The sequence below is a fragment of the Arctopsyche grandis genome, chromosome 12 (genome assembly GCF_051622035.1).
Source record: "Arctopsyche grandis isolate Sample6627 chromosome 12, ASM5162203v2, whole genome shotgun sequence".
Taxonomy (NCBI): domain Eukaryota; kingdom Metazoa; phylum Arthropoda; class Insecta; order Trichoptera; family Hydropsychidae; genus Arctopsyche; species Arctopsyche grandis.
In genome coordinates, this window is record NC_135366.1 from 23842343 (window position 1) to 23862111 (window position 19769).

At 35.0% G+C, this 19769-nt stretch overlaps 1 protein-coding gene across 1 annotated transcript in view; it reads left to right on the forward strand.

The window, feature by feature from the left end:
- Cadps (calcium-dependent secretion activator 1) overlaps nucleotides 1-19769 on the forward strand; it is a 91293-nt gene that overhangs the window by 34326 nt on the left and 37198 nt on the right. The gene's annotated exons all lie outside the window — the stretch shown is intronic.

The following is a 19769-nucleotide window of genomic DNA, read 5'->3' on the forward strand; positions in this document are numbered from 1 at the left end:
CCAAGTCGATCGTTTCCTATCAGATTTTGCCAATTTATTTGATTTCATTGTTGAAGCGGTTTCTCCAAAAAATTGGCCAAAACCATCCTATCCACTATGTCGGCACTATTTGAATATGATTTCAAAAATTTATTACCTATACATAGATATCTCGCTTATTCTTATATATAGTATTTGTATAATTCTTATATGTATGGCTGAATTCTAATATATAGTATTTGTATTATGCTATAGATAATATAGATAGATAGATAGATAGATAGCTAGATAGCCAGCAGCGTGGCTCGGTCGTTAAGCTTCTGCTTAGCACTGAGAGGCGCCGGGTTCGATCCCTTGAGCTGACCTCGATTGAAAAGAATTTTTCTGAGTATATCTGTAATGCTGCTAGTCAGACCAGGATTTGTGACTCCTGGTCGATTGTTTTCTATCAGAGTTTGCCAATTTTCTCTGATTTCATTGTTGAAACGATTCCCGATTAAAAATTGGCTAAAAAATCCTTCCTACCCACTATGTCACCACTATTTGAGTATGATTAATGTAATTATTACAATAAAATGTATGTACAATTCATAGATGTCTCGTTAATTATCGAGTTTAAATCGGTGTCTCGTAATTTAGCGACTAATATAATGAAAAATGCTGTATTGTTTGGCCAGGACGGCGCATTGGGGTTTACCTGTAATGCCTTCCTGGTATGAAAAAAAAAAATAAATAAATAAATAAAAAATAAAAAATTTCTGGTCACAGTGACGCGTAAGAGTGTTCTGTTATGTCACTGTGGCAAAAATATGTAAATAAATAAAAATAATTTCTTCAAATAAATACATAATAAATATGCACATACATTATATAATGATACAATTTCTTTATTATACGTATGTAGGCTACTTCGGAGTATATGAATTTTTTAAGATAGCAAAAACCTTATCAAAGATGCCAAGTTTAAAAATTTAATGAGAAACAAACAGGACAAAGCGAAAGCTAACGCAGACCTCCTTTTTACCGTTTCGCGTGGAAAAATAAATGGTACACACATACCATACATATAATATGTATAATATATATGTATGTATGTATGTATGTATATAATAATGATTAAGAGGAGAGAATATCGTATCGTTTCTGCAGTGCCTCGGGACATCGGAAAAACGAGGCAGTCGATTTTAATTATTCAGGAGGAAAATGGAGCTAGTGTGGCGAAAGTAAAGCTTTTCCATAGAAACGTGTCATATTAATACTTTATACGGAGACGGAGAATCAAAGATCAATCGTATCAATATCCATTCCTTTAGGTAAAGTAAACTGAATATGTATGCAGGTATAAATCTAAGTATAAATAAAATATACGACGTGATATATGAATTTTATCAAATGCGAAATGAGACTTTGGAAATGGTATTAAAATACTAGTATATACCTAAGTCAAAACATTGCTCCATAGAAAGTTACTATGTAATAATAAATAATTTTATACACAATGCGAACAAAAAAGCGATATACGGAACAGTATTATTATATTTTATTTTATTTTATTTCAATCGAACATGTCCGCTCGCCTTTACAGATCACTACAAAGCGACGAGTGTAATAATACAGATACAATACAATAATACAATTAATACAAGCATTCTTATACGATGCGAATTCATACAAACATCATCCACAGTGACATCTGTGGAGAAATTTTTGCAGCATTTTATATAGAAATTGACAAACAAAACAATCTTTTGAATAAACCCTTCACTATCATTTATTTTTAAAATGATACTATTAAATTATTTTAAAATGAAAATGATATTAAAAAAATTATAATTGAAACTTTGATTTAACAATCTGCTAATTTTAAGAAGTTTTGTAATTAAAATTTGACATTTTAAGTGAAATTAATATGTATGTAATTTAGATGTTAACCCTCCCTCACTGAAGTGGGGTATTCAAGTGCCCCCATTTTTACGTTTTTCGTAATAACTATGTGGTTTTTAAAGCTATACACTCTATATTTCTTGTATTCTTAGAATGAACTACAAGAAATTTATTTTAATAGGTTTTGTATGATTTAGAAAAGGGGTACGTCTTAAAAAAATACATTTCTACATTCCAAAGTATGATTTAAAGGCGGTAGCGATAAGTCAAGGACAGTCAAGGATAAGTAAAGGACATTTTTTCAAATAAATGGGCAATGAATGTTCTTGAATAGTATTCTAGAATGTGTTAGTGAGGTAAGAGAATGTTATCAAATTACATAGTGTGTATTGGAGATATGATATAAGTAGTTAAATTTATTTATTTATGTTTAATCTAAGGCCTAACAGGTAAAATTGTAGATTTGATATAAGTAGTTAAATTTATTTATTTATGTTTAATCTAAGGCCTAACAGGTAAAATTGTAGATTTGATAAAAGTATTATACAAAATAAATACATATCAATTAACACCCACAGAGACATCTATGGTTAAATTTATAAATTTGCAGCATTTTTTTTAAACAATTCAGCGAAATTCAGTAAATACTTATCAATTAACATTCACAGATACATAATTGGTAAACTCTGATAGGAAACAATTGATCTGGATTCATAAATCCAAGATTTTGAGAAGTTTTGTAGTTAAAATTTGACATTTAAAGTGAAATTAATATGTATGTAATTTAGAAGTTAACCCTCCCTCACTGAAGTGGGGTATGCAAGTGCCCCCATTTTAACGTTTTTCGTAATAACTATGTGGTTTTTAAAACTATACACCCTATATTTCTTGTATTCCTAGAATGAACTACAAGAAATTTATTTTAATGGGTTTTGTATGATTTAGAAAAGGGGTACGTCGTAAAAAAATACATTTATACATTTCTACGTTCCAAAGTATGATTTAAAGGCGGTAGCGATAAGTCATGTTTTTGACTGTTCGCTTGTATATTTTTGTTGATCTATGAATCAATGCGAGAGAAAAAGAAAGCTATATTTTCGTAAGCTATTGTTTTCGTCGCTTTTGGCGCGTGGCTATTGAGTCATGCAGTCGCCCGTTGGCCTTCCCTATGTGCGTTTACATGTCGATGCTCGTCGTTATTTTTTAATAAAAAAAATAGTCAAAAACATGCAATATGACTAAAACTTTTTTACATTGATGTATAAAATAATTAAGGTATATATTGAACCCATTTGTATTGAGAAAAACTGTATTTTGATTAAAAAATATAGGGGTCTTACTTGACCACGGTTCGGGACACTCCGACGCTCCGACTCTCGACTCTCTGTCCTTCAAAGTTATATGTAACGTGTGAATTCCGAACTATAAAGCCGAGAATTCCAAGTTTGTAGGGTATTCCGAGCAGTGGTCGCTGATCAGCTTCTGTATCTCTATCGCACAGTCCATAGTTGCATGTGTGTGTGAGCAGTGTTTCCGAGAAGCTCAAGCGATCCTACGAAGCACTCCTCGCACATATGCAACTATAGAATGTACGATAGAGATACAGAATATGTAGAGCCGCTATTGATTCCAAGTTTTTGAGAATATCATTTGTGGAAAATAACATTTATGGAGAACGCCGGGGCTGTTCGGACTACTGCGTGTCAGAGCGCTCGGCTACCTGCGTTTAAAAGGAGGGACACGGTGGATACATTTTTTTGGGACCTCTTTAATTGTAGGATTAATGCTGTAAACCAACTTTGCCCTATCATTTGGCTCCCTGTACCCAAATATGTATACATAAAAGCATAAAAAATGGTTTTAGTACACGTATATTACATTTTTCATTATATATCGAGTTTTTATTTTATTTTTCATCATTTAAGTAAATATAATTTCTGAAATAATAAAACAATATTACCGCACAATTGTTATTAGGTACAAAACCATCTTAGGCTTACTCAGAGTGGGCGATTTAATACACCGAGAAAATGCAAAATATTTTCAAATACACCGAATTTATGTACATAAATAAGTATTACGTAGACCGTCTGAAATTTTCATATCGTAAATAGATTCTGTTTTTATCAATTTAAATATTTATTTAATGTGTTTACATCCACCGTGCTTTCGTAATTATGTTAAAATTCTCTGGATGAATTCACACACTAAACCTTTCAGACACATCGTCTATTATATAATAATAAATTCGATAGATGATGTATGCAGTGTTATATATCAAACAGAAATATGATATACAAAACAAGTACAATACATATAGGAAATGTATGGAAACCTCGCCTGTTTGATCTGATTATTTAACGGCACATAATGATGTAATTAGACGGTATTCCGTGGAATGTTTTGAATATTCTGTAAGCCTATTAATATTATATTTATATCGTCCATACAGGATGCGGTCGAATTGAAATAATTTTACGTCACTCGTGTTCGCATACGCTTTTATCTGCAGATAAAAGTCTATTACGAGTACCATATTTATAAATAAAACTTGATTTAAGTACCCAGCTTTATCCTGAATGTATTGAATATTTCTCTAAACTATAGCCTGTATTTCTGTATTATAAAAAGTATATTATAGTCAATAATAGTCATGTTATTTTTTAAATAAAAAAAAACAATTGAATATTGTTTCTTGTACGTTATAGGTAAAACAAAATGGAGACAACAAAATAACAATCTGAAAGGTAAATTGTCAATATATTATTTTTATATAAGATGATAGATTTGAAAGGATCGTATAGAGTAAATCTGAAAAGTTTTATGACAACTAATACGTTATTTATATAACTTTCACTTCAGGTTAAGTATGTTTTTTTAAAGGATTTATGTTACGTCTATATATGTAGGTATATTGTATTAGAAATAGAAAAATTGAAATAAAGGACATTTTTTCAAATAAATGGGCAATGAATGTTCTTGAATAGTATTCTAGAACGTGTTAGTGAGGTATGAGAATGTTATCAAATTACATATGTAGTGTGTATTGGAGATATGAGATAAGTAGTTAAATTTATTTATTTATTTTTAATCTAAGGCCTAACAGGTAAAATTGCAGATTTGATACAAGTATTATACAAAGTAAATACATATCAATTAACACCCACAGAGACATCTATGGTTAAATTTATAAATTTGCAGCATTTTTTTTAAAACAATTCAGCGAAATTCAGTAAATACATATCAATTAACATTCACAGATACATAATTGGTAAACTCTGATAGGAAACAATTGACCTGGATTCATAAATCCAAGGTCTAGCCAGCAGAAACCAGTGGGATTTCAACCCGTGACCACTCTGTTCAAAGCATTATATGCTAACCACTAGTCTTATCTGCTGGTTGAATAATAATTAAATAAATAAATAAAAATAATTACATAGTGAATAATTAAATAATGTAAAAGTAATTTCAATTGATATTTGGCAGAATGGATGGAATATATGTACAATATATGCATGTATCGGAATTGGATTGAAGGCACATTGTACTCTTAATTATCCAGGTGCAGATTATCCTGTTTGCAGATTATCCGGTTTGGGGATTATCCGTGCTTGAAAGTAATACAATTTTTTCTTTTAATTTAATAATTTTTGAATGGGAATACTACGTAATAATGAGTAGATTTAGAGCATCGGTTGATCCTTGGGATTTTTTCGCTAGATACGTATGTACATTTGCAAATGTACATACGTAATTTTGCATTTGCAAATGTTACAAGTCTAATTCAACCTATGGACCAAAGTGTCATATCATCAATGAAATGGCTTTACCATGCTGATCTTTTCGAAACTCTTGCTGAGGAAGATGATGAATATATCAAAATTAATATATTGGATGCTATACACGGAATAGAAAATCTTGGTCGAAGGTAAAACCAATAAGACTGGTTTGATCAAGGAGAAAAATTCTTCCTAACGTGGAAATAAATTTATCAGATTGTGAAGAGATGGAGGCGAGTGCTATATCGGAAATATGGAGACTAATGGAAAGTTTTAAATGATTTGAAAATGTTGGATTGGGAAAACATGGAGCAGTAGTTTTGTTCGCGATTCGAATGATCCGGGATTTCAATGCAGAGTGATTTAGATATCGTTTATATTGTCATTTAAACATTCACTCACAAGCAATACTCACTCAAATAATAGAAACGATATTAAAATTGATAGTTCGGATTGATTACACTGTTCGACAAATGACAAACACAAAACCGAATTTACCGATTTAAAATTCAGCACACTTCCAATTAACCCTTTTAAACGAAAACAAAAAATAATGTGGCCAAAACACTATCTCAATAAACATGTTTCAATAGAAAATACTTGATATAAAATAGTATTAACAGTGGGAAAAAATCCCAAGTGAAAATACGTACTTTTGACTTTTGATTTGAACTGGACGACTACTTAGAGAAATTTGAAAGCTGAAAATTACTACAAATGAAAGATAAAATACCCGACTACAGATTACAATATTCATTTTGAACATATTGACAGATTTTGAGACATCAACCGAACAACACTAAGATATAGAAAAATCGCGCGATTTAAAAAAAAAAACATATCTCCGAATCTCGAGCCAATCAACATTTTTTATTAACAGATTCGTATTTACTGGGCATAGATCTACATACAAGAAAAGTCATATCTCGTCTCTGAACCATTTTTCGTGTTGAACAGTGTTATCCGGTCCCGTACTCCCCAGCAATTCAATTGATGAAAGTTTAGCTTTATGAAATAACTAGCTGTATTACCCGGCTTCGCTCAGTGTTTATAATATAAACCGCTTAAACATGACTAAGCTAATTTAATTAAAAAAAAAAAAAAATTAAAAAAAAATTTAAAAATTAAAAAAAAAAATAAAAAAAAAATAAAAAAAAAATAAAAAAAAATAAAATAAAAAAAAAATAAAAAAAAAATAAAAAAAAAATTAAAAAAAAAATTTTTAAAAAATCAAAAAAAAAAATCAAAATTTTTTTTTGCCTTCTAGGGCTTCGCCCTCGGCGCCCCCCTGAGCCTTTGCCTTCTAGGGCTTCGCCCCTCCACGCCCCATGAGCAATTGCCGTTTAGGGCTTCGCCCCCCTTAGTTAATGCCTTTTAGGGCTTCGCCCCTCCGCACCCCCATGATTAAATGCCGTCTAGGGCTTCGCCCCCCTTAGTTAATGCCTTTTAGGGCTTCGCCCCCCGCGCCCCCAAGATTAATTGCCGTTTAGGGCTTCGCCCCCCTTAGTTAATGCCTTTTAGGGCTTCGCCCCTCCGCGCCCCCATGATTAAATGCCGTCTAAGGCTTCGCTCCCATGATCAGTTGCCTTTTAGGGCTTCGCCCCCCACGCCCCCAAGATTAATTGCCGTTTAGGGCTTCGCCCCCCTTAGTTAATGCCTTTTAGGGCTTCGCCCCTCCGCGCCCCCATGATTAAATGCCGTCTAAGGCTTCGCCCCCATGATCAGTTGCCTTTTAGGGCTTCGCCCCCCGTGCCCCCAAGATTAATTGCCGTTTAGGGCTTCGCCCCCCTTAGTTAATGCCTTTTAGGGCTTCGCCCCTCCACGCCCCCATGATTAAATGCCGTCTAAGGCTTCGCCCCCATGATCAGTTGCCTTTTAGGGCTTCGCCCCCCGCGCCCCCAAGATTAATTGCCGTTTAGGGCTTCGCCCCCCTTAGTTAATGCCTTTTAGGGCTTCGCCCCTCCGCGCCCCCATGATTAAATGCCGTCTAAGGCTTCGCCCCCATGATCAGTTGCCTTTTAGGGCTTCGCCCCTCCGCGCCCCCATGATTAATTGCCGTCTAGGGCTTCGCCCCCCTTAGTTAATGCCTATTAGGGCTTGCGCCCCATGAGGCTGGGCCCCCCGGGCCCCCTTCGGGGCCCCACGGGGCTGCGCCCCTTGTGGCGCCCCCTTTTGAGCCCCATGGGGCTGCGCCCCATGAGGCTGGGCCCCCCGGGCCCCCATTCGGGGCCCCACGGGGCTGCGCCCCTTGTGGCGCCCCCTTTTGAGCCCCATGGGGCTGCGCCCCATGAGGCTGGGCCCCCCGGGCCCCCTTCGGGGCCCCACGGGGCTGCGCCCCATGTGGCGCCCCCTTTTGAGCCCCATGGGGCTGCGCCCCATGAGGCTGGGCCCCCCCGGGGCCCCACGGGGCTGCGCCCCTCGTGGCGCCCCCTTTTGAGCCCCATGAGGCTGGGCCCCCCCGGGGCCCCACGGGGCTGCGCCCCTCGTGGCGCCCCCTTTTGAGCCCCATGGGGCTGCGCCCCATGAGGCTGGGCCCCCCGGGCCCCCTTCGGGGCCCCACGGGGCTGCGCCCCTTGTGGCGCCCCCTTTTGAGCCCCATGAGGCTGGGCCCCCCCGGGGCCCCACGGGGCTGCGCCCCTCGTGGCGCCCCCTTTTGAGCCCCATGGGACTGCGCCCCTTGTGGCGCCCCCTTTTGAGCCCCATGGGGCTGCGCCCCATGAGGCTGGGGCCCCACGGGGCTGCGCCCCTTGTGGCGCCCCTGGCGGGGCCCCATGAAGCTACTCGCCTTGCGCCCCCGCGGGGGTGAATCCATTGAAACGAAAAAAACAAATCGGCGCCCATGGATCGAAAAAAAAAAAATCGAATCACGTGTTCGATGACGTCACCGATCTACGGACGACGACGACGAAAACGACGAAAACGACGAAGACCAAGGATATTTACATACATACAAAGTCTCTTTCCAAATTATAGATTAGAGATACGGTAGTCGCTTAGAAGTCTTCATCCAACAACGGATGGTGAATGGACGATGATGTTAGTAAGCAGAATGCTAATTCGGCTACAGTATCCTCGATCCTTTCGCACAAAATGGCATTATGATAATATGTATGTAGAGCGAATCCGCTTTCGTGAAATATTAATCGCGTTAACACTTCATTTGAATTGACGCTTTCGCGCTTCTGTTATTGCGAACGTCATAAATTTATGCATATTAATTATTATTATTATTACTATTATGACACGAACGAGGATGTGGCATGTTAACGTGCAAAACAATTCTCTCGAACCCTGTTTCGCATATTCATATTTACCTTAACAAAGTCACGGTCGGAACGGTTTAACTTGTCTGCGACCGAGTGGGGGTGTTACGGGACCCCGTCTGTTTGAGAATCTTTTTGAGTGTTTTACGTTGTATAAATTTTATTTTGGGAAATTTTAAACGAGTGCCGGTTCACTCTTGTAATTCTTTCATGCTTGTTAAGTCGACCCAGAAGTACTGTGAGCACTACAGAAAATGTCAAAACCCCTTATTGTATTATATAATTTATAATACATATTACATTTAAAATACACTATATATCTAATATATAATTTGGAAAGAGACTTTGTATATATGTATGTATGTATGTATGTATGCTTCGTTCGTTGGTTCGTAGTTTTTTTTTTTTTTTTTTATTCATACGCGCCGATTTGATTTTTTGTCAATTCAAAGGATTCGAAGCCCACGGGGGCGAAGGCGCCGAGGGCGAAGGCGCCGAGGGCGAAGCCGCCGAGGGCGAAGCCGCTTTCGTGCCGGAGGTGAAGGCGTCGAGTGTGTGTGTGTGTGTCCTAACGCTTACCGAAACGCCTAAACTTTTAATTGATTCATTCGTCGAGACTTGCCGCGGTATCGAACTAGTGAATACGCGAACACAAATATCCTCTTATAGGTATATTTGAGTTCGGTGAGCTAACCATTACGCCATCGTCGAATTTTCAAATAGTCCTTTTTAAACATTAATTGAAATTTTTCGTTCTCGCCATATAAAAATACGTAATTATAATAATTTTATTTTATTTTTTTGTTTTCATATTAAACAATTAAATATATATTTTTAATTTAAATTAATTTATATTCCTCTAGAACGAAGACTATAACGTTTGACTATAGTCGAGATAGAGAGAGAGAGTGCTTTAAATAACACAATTTAATTGCCATCTGCATATATAATATACAATATGTAATTTATAATATTAAAGGTTGCGAGGTCACTGACGGGGGTTTGTTTATACATAATTATAAGTAATGGGTTTTGTAAATTAAACATACATTTTTGCTTACATCGCGCGATGTAAAAATACGTACTTTCCATATAATCCGATTCCGATTCCCATTTCGACTACGATGTTGACTTTGGATTTTATAATTTTGTTATTATTTTTTATTGCATAATTTAATTGGCATAACCGATTTCTGTTTCAGTTCCGATTTTGATTAATTATTAGTAATTATATTGTAACTTTATTTTAAATCATGTATCAATCCAAAAACACCCGTTGAAATTTCAGCGGGCTTAAAACTTGTACCATATAATAGTCTAATTAAATCTTTTTGTTTGTGGCAATGCTATTAGATACACAATATGACATTGGATACGATATAAAAACCGGAAAAAGAATTTTTGCCGTGGCGTGGGTGGGTCTCGAACCCGTGACCCTCCTAATGATAACTTGAACGCAATACCGTTGAGCTCATCACGAATTTGAAATTCGGCCTTAAATTAATAATAAACGCTCTTCTTATACATACCTATGCGTATGTTATATGTATGTATAATTAGTAAAACATTTTTCAAGTTATAAGAAGTTTTTTGTTAATATGAATATCAATTTTATTCTAATAATGCATGATGGCGATATTTCATTAGCCTATAATCTATACATAAAATATTACGCAGTAGTAACTTAATTGATCAATTTAGCGGAACTTATACCAATTCGTTGAATTTTTTACGATAAATGTCTACTTTTTTCATATTATTAAAGAGTCGATATATTATTAACTATATATGTATGTATATACATATATAAATTACCTTTTCCGACTAAAGTTATATGAAGTTTTTGTTCATTTGAATATAAATTTTATTGTAATAATGAACCCGATGATATTTCATTGGCCTTTTGTTCTATGGATATGAATATTACGTAATGTTATTAGGTGAATATAAATTTTAAAATTTTATATATAAGTAGTTGTTATATGTATAATACATACACACATACATACAAACATTGATGTTTTTCTTTATTTTTTGATTTAATATAATTGCGTAATTTGTTTGTGTATAAAATTGCGTTGGTTTCTATGGCAATCAGCTGATTGGATGAGGCCGATTTATATTTCTATATGTATCATTATGATTATGCTTATATAGTTATATACATGTTTATGATAAGATGGGCCAGTGATCGAGAACCACTATTCATATGGATTAATAACAAAAATTCTATTGATAACTGGCTTACCTCCATAAAATAAACGAATTTTTGTTATTAATCCGCAAGAATAGTCGAAATATGATTTTTCTAAGTGTAATTTTATTTAATTGTCATATAAAGACAATTTAATATATTATCCCTATTAATTCAATTCAGAATCGTATAAATACGAGTAAATACTAGTACAAGCTTTTAGCTCGCAATTTTACCGATTTAAAATTCAGCACACTTCCAATTAACCCTTTTAAACGAAAACAAAAAATAATGTGGCCAAAACACTTTCCCAATAAACATGTTTCAATAGAAAATACTCAATATAAAATAGTATTAACAGTGGGAAAAAATCCCAAGTGAAAATACGTACTTTTGACTTTTGATTTATTTATTTATTTATTTATTTTAAACAGACCATTGTGGCATAACAGGAATTCCTAAAGCGCCACAATGGTCAAAAAATATAACACAAAAAAGAAAAAAAACAAAATAACAATTAAACTGTAATTTATAAATCAATAATTTAAACTGGACGACTACTTAGAGAGATTTGAAAGCTGAAAAGTACTACAAATGAAAGATAAAATACTCGACTATAGATACCAATATTCATTTTGAACAGGAAATTGACAGATTTTGAGACATCGACCGAACAACACCAAGATATAGAAAAATCGCGTGATTTAAAACACACATATATCTCCGAATCTCGAGCCAATCAACATGTTTTATTACCAGATTCGTGTTCACTGGGCATAGATCTATAAGAAAAGTCATATCTCGTCTGTGAATCAAAAAAAAAAGTCGTCATTTATCGAACAGCGTAATCAATAATAAAAAATCAGTAATCAATAACAATAATTTAAAATATACAAAACTCCAAAAACAATTGTATTTTAATCTATTTTTCTTTTCCTTTTCTCGATTTTACAAATTCCATCATGGATAGTCTAAAAATATTTAAAATATTATAATAATAAGATATACTTCTATTAAAATTTACTTTCAATAAAAACCACAGAACGCAAACGCTAACTGGTGACTAAAAGTCTTTTAACTTGATATTTATTCGATCTACAACAATAAATTGAAATTCACTATGCTCTACCACACTTTATTTATTCTTATTTATTACTTTACTTTATTATTAATTATTAATTATTTATTACTATTTTTAAACAATTTGTATCCATGGCGGGGGCTATTTGCACGAGGGGTTAATGTTCAGGGGTTTTTCGGCTGGGGATACGTGTCCGGGGCGTACATGTTCGTATACCAAATTTTATATGTACGTTTGAAGATCGTTTTACATTTTCAATGTTATTTAAAAAAAAAAGCGGTTTCGAAAGCTGTACTTTATCATGCAAAGAGCCGCGTACGGCTCCGGAGCCGCCGATTCCCGAAAGGATAAAAATTTTATGTAAATTGCTGTCTGTTGGATTGTTGCCATATTGGACATACATACATACATGGAGTATCGCCAATGTTTCAAGCGTCAATTTAAACTTGTACATCTACACATTCGTTTATGTACATATGTATATAAGAGAAAACATTTTTACTATAAATGAAAATAGTAGTTGTAAACTTAATTAGTTTGATATTATGCACTTCTCCATCATCCGAATACTGTTCTTCTGTTTCATCTCCACTCCGAATACCCCACTCTCATGTATTGTATAATATTATATTCCGAAATGGCACCCAAGGCAATTTCTTAATTGTCAATCCCATCACGACGGCGCTGGGTGTGTTTATTGATTATAAATGATTAATTCTGATATCGTCACTCGCTTTCACCACTCTATAGCTGTGTATAACTGACTCAACGATACGAAAATTAAGCTACAACTCTAATTCAAAGTAAATTTATCACCCACGCTGAACTGGATCCTTTCGCCAGTTTACTCCAATAAACACAACACACTCGAAATTCTAATTATTTCCATTACCCAAGGATGGGTCGTCTCAAACCCTTCCCCTCCCCTCCTCATCCCCTGTCTTTCGGGAACGTTCGGTATTTTCGAAAATGTCAAGCTAAAGCTCTCGGATTCGATCGTGTGTATCTACGTATGTATGTATGTATGTAGGTACGTTTTATGACCCGTATATAAATAAAACTTACACATTCACGTTGCTAAGTTCTATGTAGATTTAGTTTTTGCGAATTTTCAACACAGGGAGGTTTCGATCGAGATCTACATACATGGATCGGTGACCCGTTTTAAAGGCGTTTGTAGTTTGGTGCCGGTGCAAAATTCGAAGGTCGCGAATTTTCCCCATTTGAAGTGAAAATGGGGTGGTAATTGATGGACGCAGTTTAAACGAGCGATTAACCACCCCTAGGGTATCGCGACCCCGTTTTGTGACCCCTGCAATTGTACTCTGGGTAGTGTGTGTGGGTATGGTTCGTGCCAATTCATTACTCTGGAAATTTTTTTTGTGTTATTTATTTTTTTATTTAGGTTATGCCCCATATATTATATTTTAAAATTCGCAGTCACGCGCGAGTGCCGGTTTGTATTTAAAAGTGAAGCGTGGGCCAGAAATGGCGAGTGTGTATGTGTGCTTTATAAATATAAAATATAAAGGCTGATTCGACGTGACTTGCTGTGCGAAATTGGAATATGCACTTAGTCTCTTATTTTTTTTATTCCTTTGTTCAATTTTTGTAAGTAGGAATTCGGGTTGATGCTAATCTAAAGATGGTTTGGTTATATGTATTACATGAATATTATTTATTCATTTATTAACACGGGTATGCACCCACTTATTTTTATTTTAAACGATGTATATTGTCTATATAATGCTGTTTATATTACAAATACTGAGCGAAGCCGGGTAAAACAACTACTATATATATGTATATATAAAAACGGACGCGATGTGTTTTTGTATGTGAGTATGTGGGTATGTATGTGGCGGACGCGTGGACGCGTGGACACAGGCAATCAGAGTCAAGTGGTCGAGTAGGAGCGGGGAAGTGGGGAGGGAGGTGGAGCTTTTGACGTGACGAGAATGTTCCAAAGAATACTGACCGTACTTGCAGGATACCTGCTGCTGCTAGTTCATGCTGGATATGTATGAACAGACCTTAATAAGAGCGCACGCGCCTTTAAATTACCTTATATTACATATATTTATATATATACAGGTATAACATATAATTTTATTTTAATTCGTGTATTAATTCCTTTCCGAAACCACCCGTTGAAATCATCGAGCACAACACTAGTTATATATAAAAATGGGTGCAATATATGTACATACATATGTATGTATGTTGGTATGTGGGTATGTATGTATGTATGTGGCGGATGCGTCGACAAGTATGGAGATGTCAAAATAACAAATTTTAGAATGACAGGAATACATATACATATGTTGTGCCTAGAGATATTAAATAAAATAAATACACGCGAACGAGGTGCACAACCAATCAGCGTGAATTGGTCCACGTGGACTAAAACGTTTGACCAATTAGAGCAACGACTATACATTCTGACCAATGAGTGAATTTTAAGCATCTGCTATAGGGATGTGGCGTGATGACCAATCGTGTCGAGGAGACGCAGGGAAGTGGGGGGTGGGGTTGGGGCATCTGACATGTGCTCCTCATATTGTACACCTGACTTGGAACGGGTAACGTCAGTTCCAGATGCGCTGAACGGGAGTGTACACACATACACACATCCACGAAAACACACATACACACATTCATTCATCATTAAGACAATCTTTCGAGTGATAATTTGTCGGCAAATTGCTTGCTACGGTAATTATCGTAGCAGGCAATGTTGCAGGAAAATTTTCACTTCGCCGATTGTGGACGCCTTCGGTTGCATTATGATTGCCATTTGGAATAATATCTAGTATTTGTCATCGCGACAGCCTCGATTCGAAACATCCATGAAGAGCAAACTATGTTCGGTGTATTTTATGCGATTTTTCTGCCATCAAGGTCAAGAAAATATGAAAGAGCAGTCGATTTTTCGACGACGGCGACACTTCAGAAATGAATGGCGTGTCTTATAATTTATTCCATAGTCTCATAATATTTCACATTAAAGTTTACATTTTTTTAATGTATAATGTAAAAAAAGATTTTTACTTTTTAATTAGATAAAGCATTTTTTAACTGGTTTAAAGTCTTTCAGTATGAAATTTTGATTAGATTAATTTTTAAATTATACCCAATTTTAATAAAGTTTCACAATTCATTTAAAATTAACATAAAGAGCTGAAACTTTCCGCCTAAGCGGCACAGAACAAATTTCCAACTAAAATCAGACCGAAATTCAGTTCAATTTCGGATAATTCGGGCCATATTTATAGGCGATCGCACGAAAGATATATGTAGCTGAATATGTAATGTTGCACGATGAATATCATTTTTTATGATATGTATTTATATGCGTACATATTTGATGAGGAATCAACCTGTATATGGAAACTAGAATCCGTTCGCATACACGAGGAAACGGATAATAGACAAGTCCAAGGAATTGTCAACTTCGCTAACGACCCAGTCGGGACATCGATTCGCTCCACTAGCGATAAGAGAGAGAGAGAGAAATACGAGTGGAAGAAGCGCTTCTCAAATATTGCAAACGAGCAAATCCGACGGATACAATGACACCCATGAGCATTATATTATAGGATGAAATTGGTTTATTTTTTCCTCGGGAAAAAAATACGCATTAGAATCGTATTTTTGGGTGTAACTGATCCTTCGCGAGCGGTCAGTGTCAACGAATGGATTTTTATCTTGTTTTTTTTTTATTTATTTTTATTTTATTGTTTTATATTTTTGTTGTTGTTGTTTTTGTGTGTGCAAATCCAGTTGCCGAGGCTTTGTCTGTGACGTTTTTCTCTCGCGATTCACGCTCGAAGTGGCATTTCCATTTTTCATTCGGCCCGTTTGTATTTTTCTTCCATTTGTTTATGGTTCAATTTGTTTGTCTTGCGGATATCTCTTCCTTCTCGCAATACAATGGCTCTTTTGCGTCTGTCAACAGTCGACGAACCACACTCGGAGAAGCGCTGGAGATTTATAATCCTTCGTCGAATCGATCGAGTAACTCTGTGAGCATCGATTTTCCTTCATTTTCCGTACGATTTTGGAAAAGCGTCAAAATATAGCTTCCTAATTTAAAAGCTCACATTAGCTGAATATTTTATTGTTTTGCATAAATCTAATATGCTTTAAGTTGCATATTAAAGTTCTAACGAGTGTTAAAAATTGTTGTGTTTCTGGTAAATTTAAGGCGTCTGTTAAAATTTTCCTCAAATCACGGTCCATTTATTTCTTTCTTATCTCCGACACAAAATTTAGGACATCTGCTATAGTGGTATAATTTTTTAAATAGTGGTATAATTTTTTAAATAAAAGAAATTTCACATTTTATTTCATTAAAACAACTGAATGAATAGCATATCTTAGCATAGGTTTTGGAGAAAAATCATGTTTCCAAACTTTGAAACTGAAACTTCTAAAATAATATTTTGTAGTATAAACATTTTGTATACTTTTCTTTTTAATTATTATATTTTTCTGATTATTATTTTTATTATTGTTGCTTATTTATTTTTATTATTGTTTATTATACTATTGTTCTGGATCCAAATGAAAGGCCAAAGTCGCTTCACAGCATTTATTCAATCTATCTAATATATCGTCCTTTATAAGGAGGTACGATCTAACGTGTGTACCTCCTTATAAAGGACGAGTTAATAAGACAAAACAAGCTCATCATAGCATCCCCGATCCATTAATGTGTCTATTTTCTAGTCACTTAAAGGTCTACCCTGGCGAGTCTTTTGTTTACGCATACACTCGCCCAGATCAGTGATCCTTTGTCCGGGCACTTACTGAGCCCCGTTAGCCTAATCCGAGGTCTCTATTGTTCACCAACGAATCCACTTAGACAGTGGATACTCTCTCTCTCGTGTTCCCACGTTACATTATTGGGTGACCGTCACCGCACCAAATGTTAAAAAATCGAGAATGTTCGTTTACCATTCATACATATGAAAAACGGTTAGTATATATGTACATATATCAGTGGCGAGCGGTAAAAGTCTCTCTCCCCCCCCGTAGTACATCCTCACTGAATTTGCGCGAGCAGGATACAACAGGAACAAGAGGAACAGGCTTTTCCTCCCGTATCCTGCGCGCGCACATTAAACAAGTCTGTATGACAAAAAGAGAGATAATTTCACCGTATGCCAACGATATATATATATATATATATATGTATATTATATATGCATAGTACCGTTTACCATGCACCCTTTTTTTTGATCTTTCGACTTGAGATCTTTCGATTTTCGATCTTTGCCTTTCGATATTTGCTTTTTCGATCTTTTAACTTTCGGTGCCGTGAGGTAGACCCTACATTATTATGTATTTTTTTCTGGTTTTCTTGTATAAACCATTGAGGCGCAATAAATCTTTCCTGTAATGCCACAATAGTCCAAAACTACAATTAAATTAATTAAACGGGTGGTGCTGTATAGTAGTATAGTATGGATTGAAATAGTTTTTTCCGTGCAGTTCTGTGCTGAGCTGTTGAATTGTAATACTGGATAATATGTTATAAATTAATGCGTTGTTTATAAAAATGTTTGATTTATTCTGAAAGTTCTTATTTATTAAATTTATCCTACCTTTGATAAAATTTCTTTATAGGTTTCGAAAAATTCACTGGAATAATCAACTGATTGCCTTTCATGATTGATTATAGTAACTCGCAAATGCTTTTTCTATAGCTTTGAAATGTTATTTGTGTGAGCTGTAAGATGCGAACATTTATGAATACAGCTCAACTACGTTGCATATTGCCCGTAATGAAAATTTTATTAAGTGCATCCAAATAGCATTACTCGCTACTCGCTAGCTTTTATCGGTGAATTTTCATCAAATTTGTGCCTGAACGAGCTTTCCATATTGATTTTGGAATCAATTTGAAATCGTATCGGTAGTTTGAACGTACCACGGTGCAACAAGCTCAATGACAGGTGTAATTTCGTATAATTGATGAATCGGTCGTACGAAACGGTGCAACGGTGCATTAATCGAACAAAATGCATTCGATTTATCATATTGGCAGTCGAATTTGGGCTTACATATGTATGTCGATTTCGGTATAAATTAAGTACTGATTTTGATCGTTTTTGTCTATTAAAGTGGTATATATGTATATACTGTTCAATTTTTGGAAATATTTACTATTAATTTTATTTCGATAAATATATTATATATATATATATATATATATATATATATATATATATATATATATATATATATATATATATATATATATATATATATATATATATATATAAATATATATACTTCATAATATTGAATTGATTCCTACACAACAGAATCAAGGTTTTGTATAGTTATAAAAATGTAATGTAGAGAAGTAAACAACTACTATAACATGATACGTTAAGAAACACGTAATAGGAAAGTCGTGTAACTGTTATCCAATAGTATCCATTATATAGCAATGTCTGTATAATATTACATACATGTATAGGGTTATGAAACTTTCTATTGTATCTCAGGTGGTGTTCAAGGACGTAGAGGGTGTCTAAATGGCTGTTTAATGTGATCGACATTTGGCGTTATCAGTATTCCACGTCATCAACTTAATCTCTTTGTTTGGTAAAATGTCACTGCTAGTATTGAAGAGTTGGCTTTTATTGTGGATAGTGCATAATGTGATCAAATCTTAATGAAAGTGGTTTAATTGGGTTGATGCAGTGTGCCCAGTGAAGCAAGGCGATGCGACAAGTCGCGACTTGACGTTTATCGCGGCGTCCCATCCTACTGTGTCGCACCAATTAATTGTACTTAGTGTGTTATGTAATTGTTTAAATATATGGTAAATTTAATCAATGATTAATGCACTTGTTGATGTATTTGATTATTTTTTAATATCGATAAAAATACGTGGAAAGTGTGTGACTAAAGGGCATAAATGTTTTTTATAGAAAAAATGAAGGTTAAACTCGGTACGAAAATAGTTTATATGTGTAATGCATAAAACGATGAAAAAAGTTGCACGCGTAATATTAAACAGAATTGGTTTCAAATATGTATTTACAATACTATAGTTGGTCAGTAACTTTAATTGTATTTGATCAGTTAATATCATATTATTATTGATCTGTATATAAAAGCAGTAAGCAAATGGTCAGTAATTAAACCATCAGCATAGATCAGTGGCTAGCGTGCTATGCTTTCAACTGAATAGTCATGGGTTCAATGTCTGGCTCGGTGTTGCTGGCCAGTCTTTGGTTATTTGACCCCAGGCTGATCGTTTCCTATGAGTTCATTGTTGAAACAGTTCCCGATTAAAAATTGGCTAAATCCTTCCTACTTACTATGTATGTCACCACTGTTTGAGTATGATTAATGTATAATACAATACAATTTATGTACAATTCATAGATGTCTCGTTAATTTGCGAGTTTTTAGTGTCTCGTAATTCAGCGACTTGTATAATAAAAATGCTGTATTTTTTGTAATAGGCCAGGAAGGCGCAATGGGGTTACCTGTAAGGCCTTCCTGGTATAAAATATAATAAAATATAATAAAAATAAGTTTTTTTATTAAATTTATTTGAATCA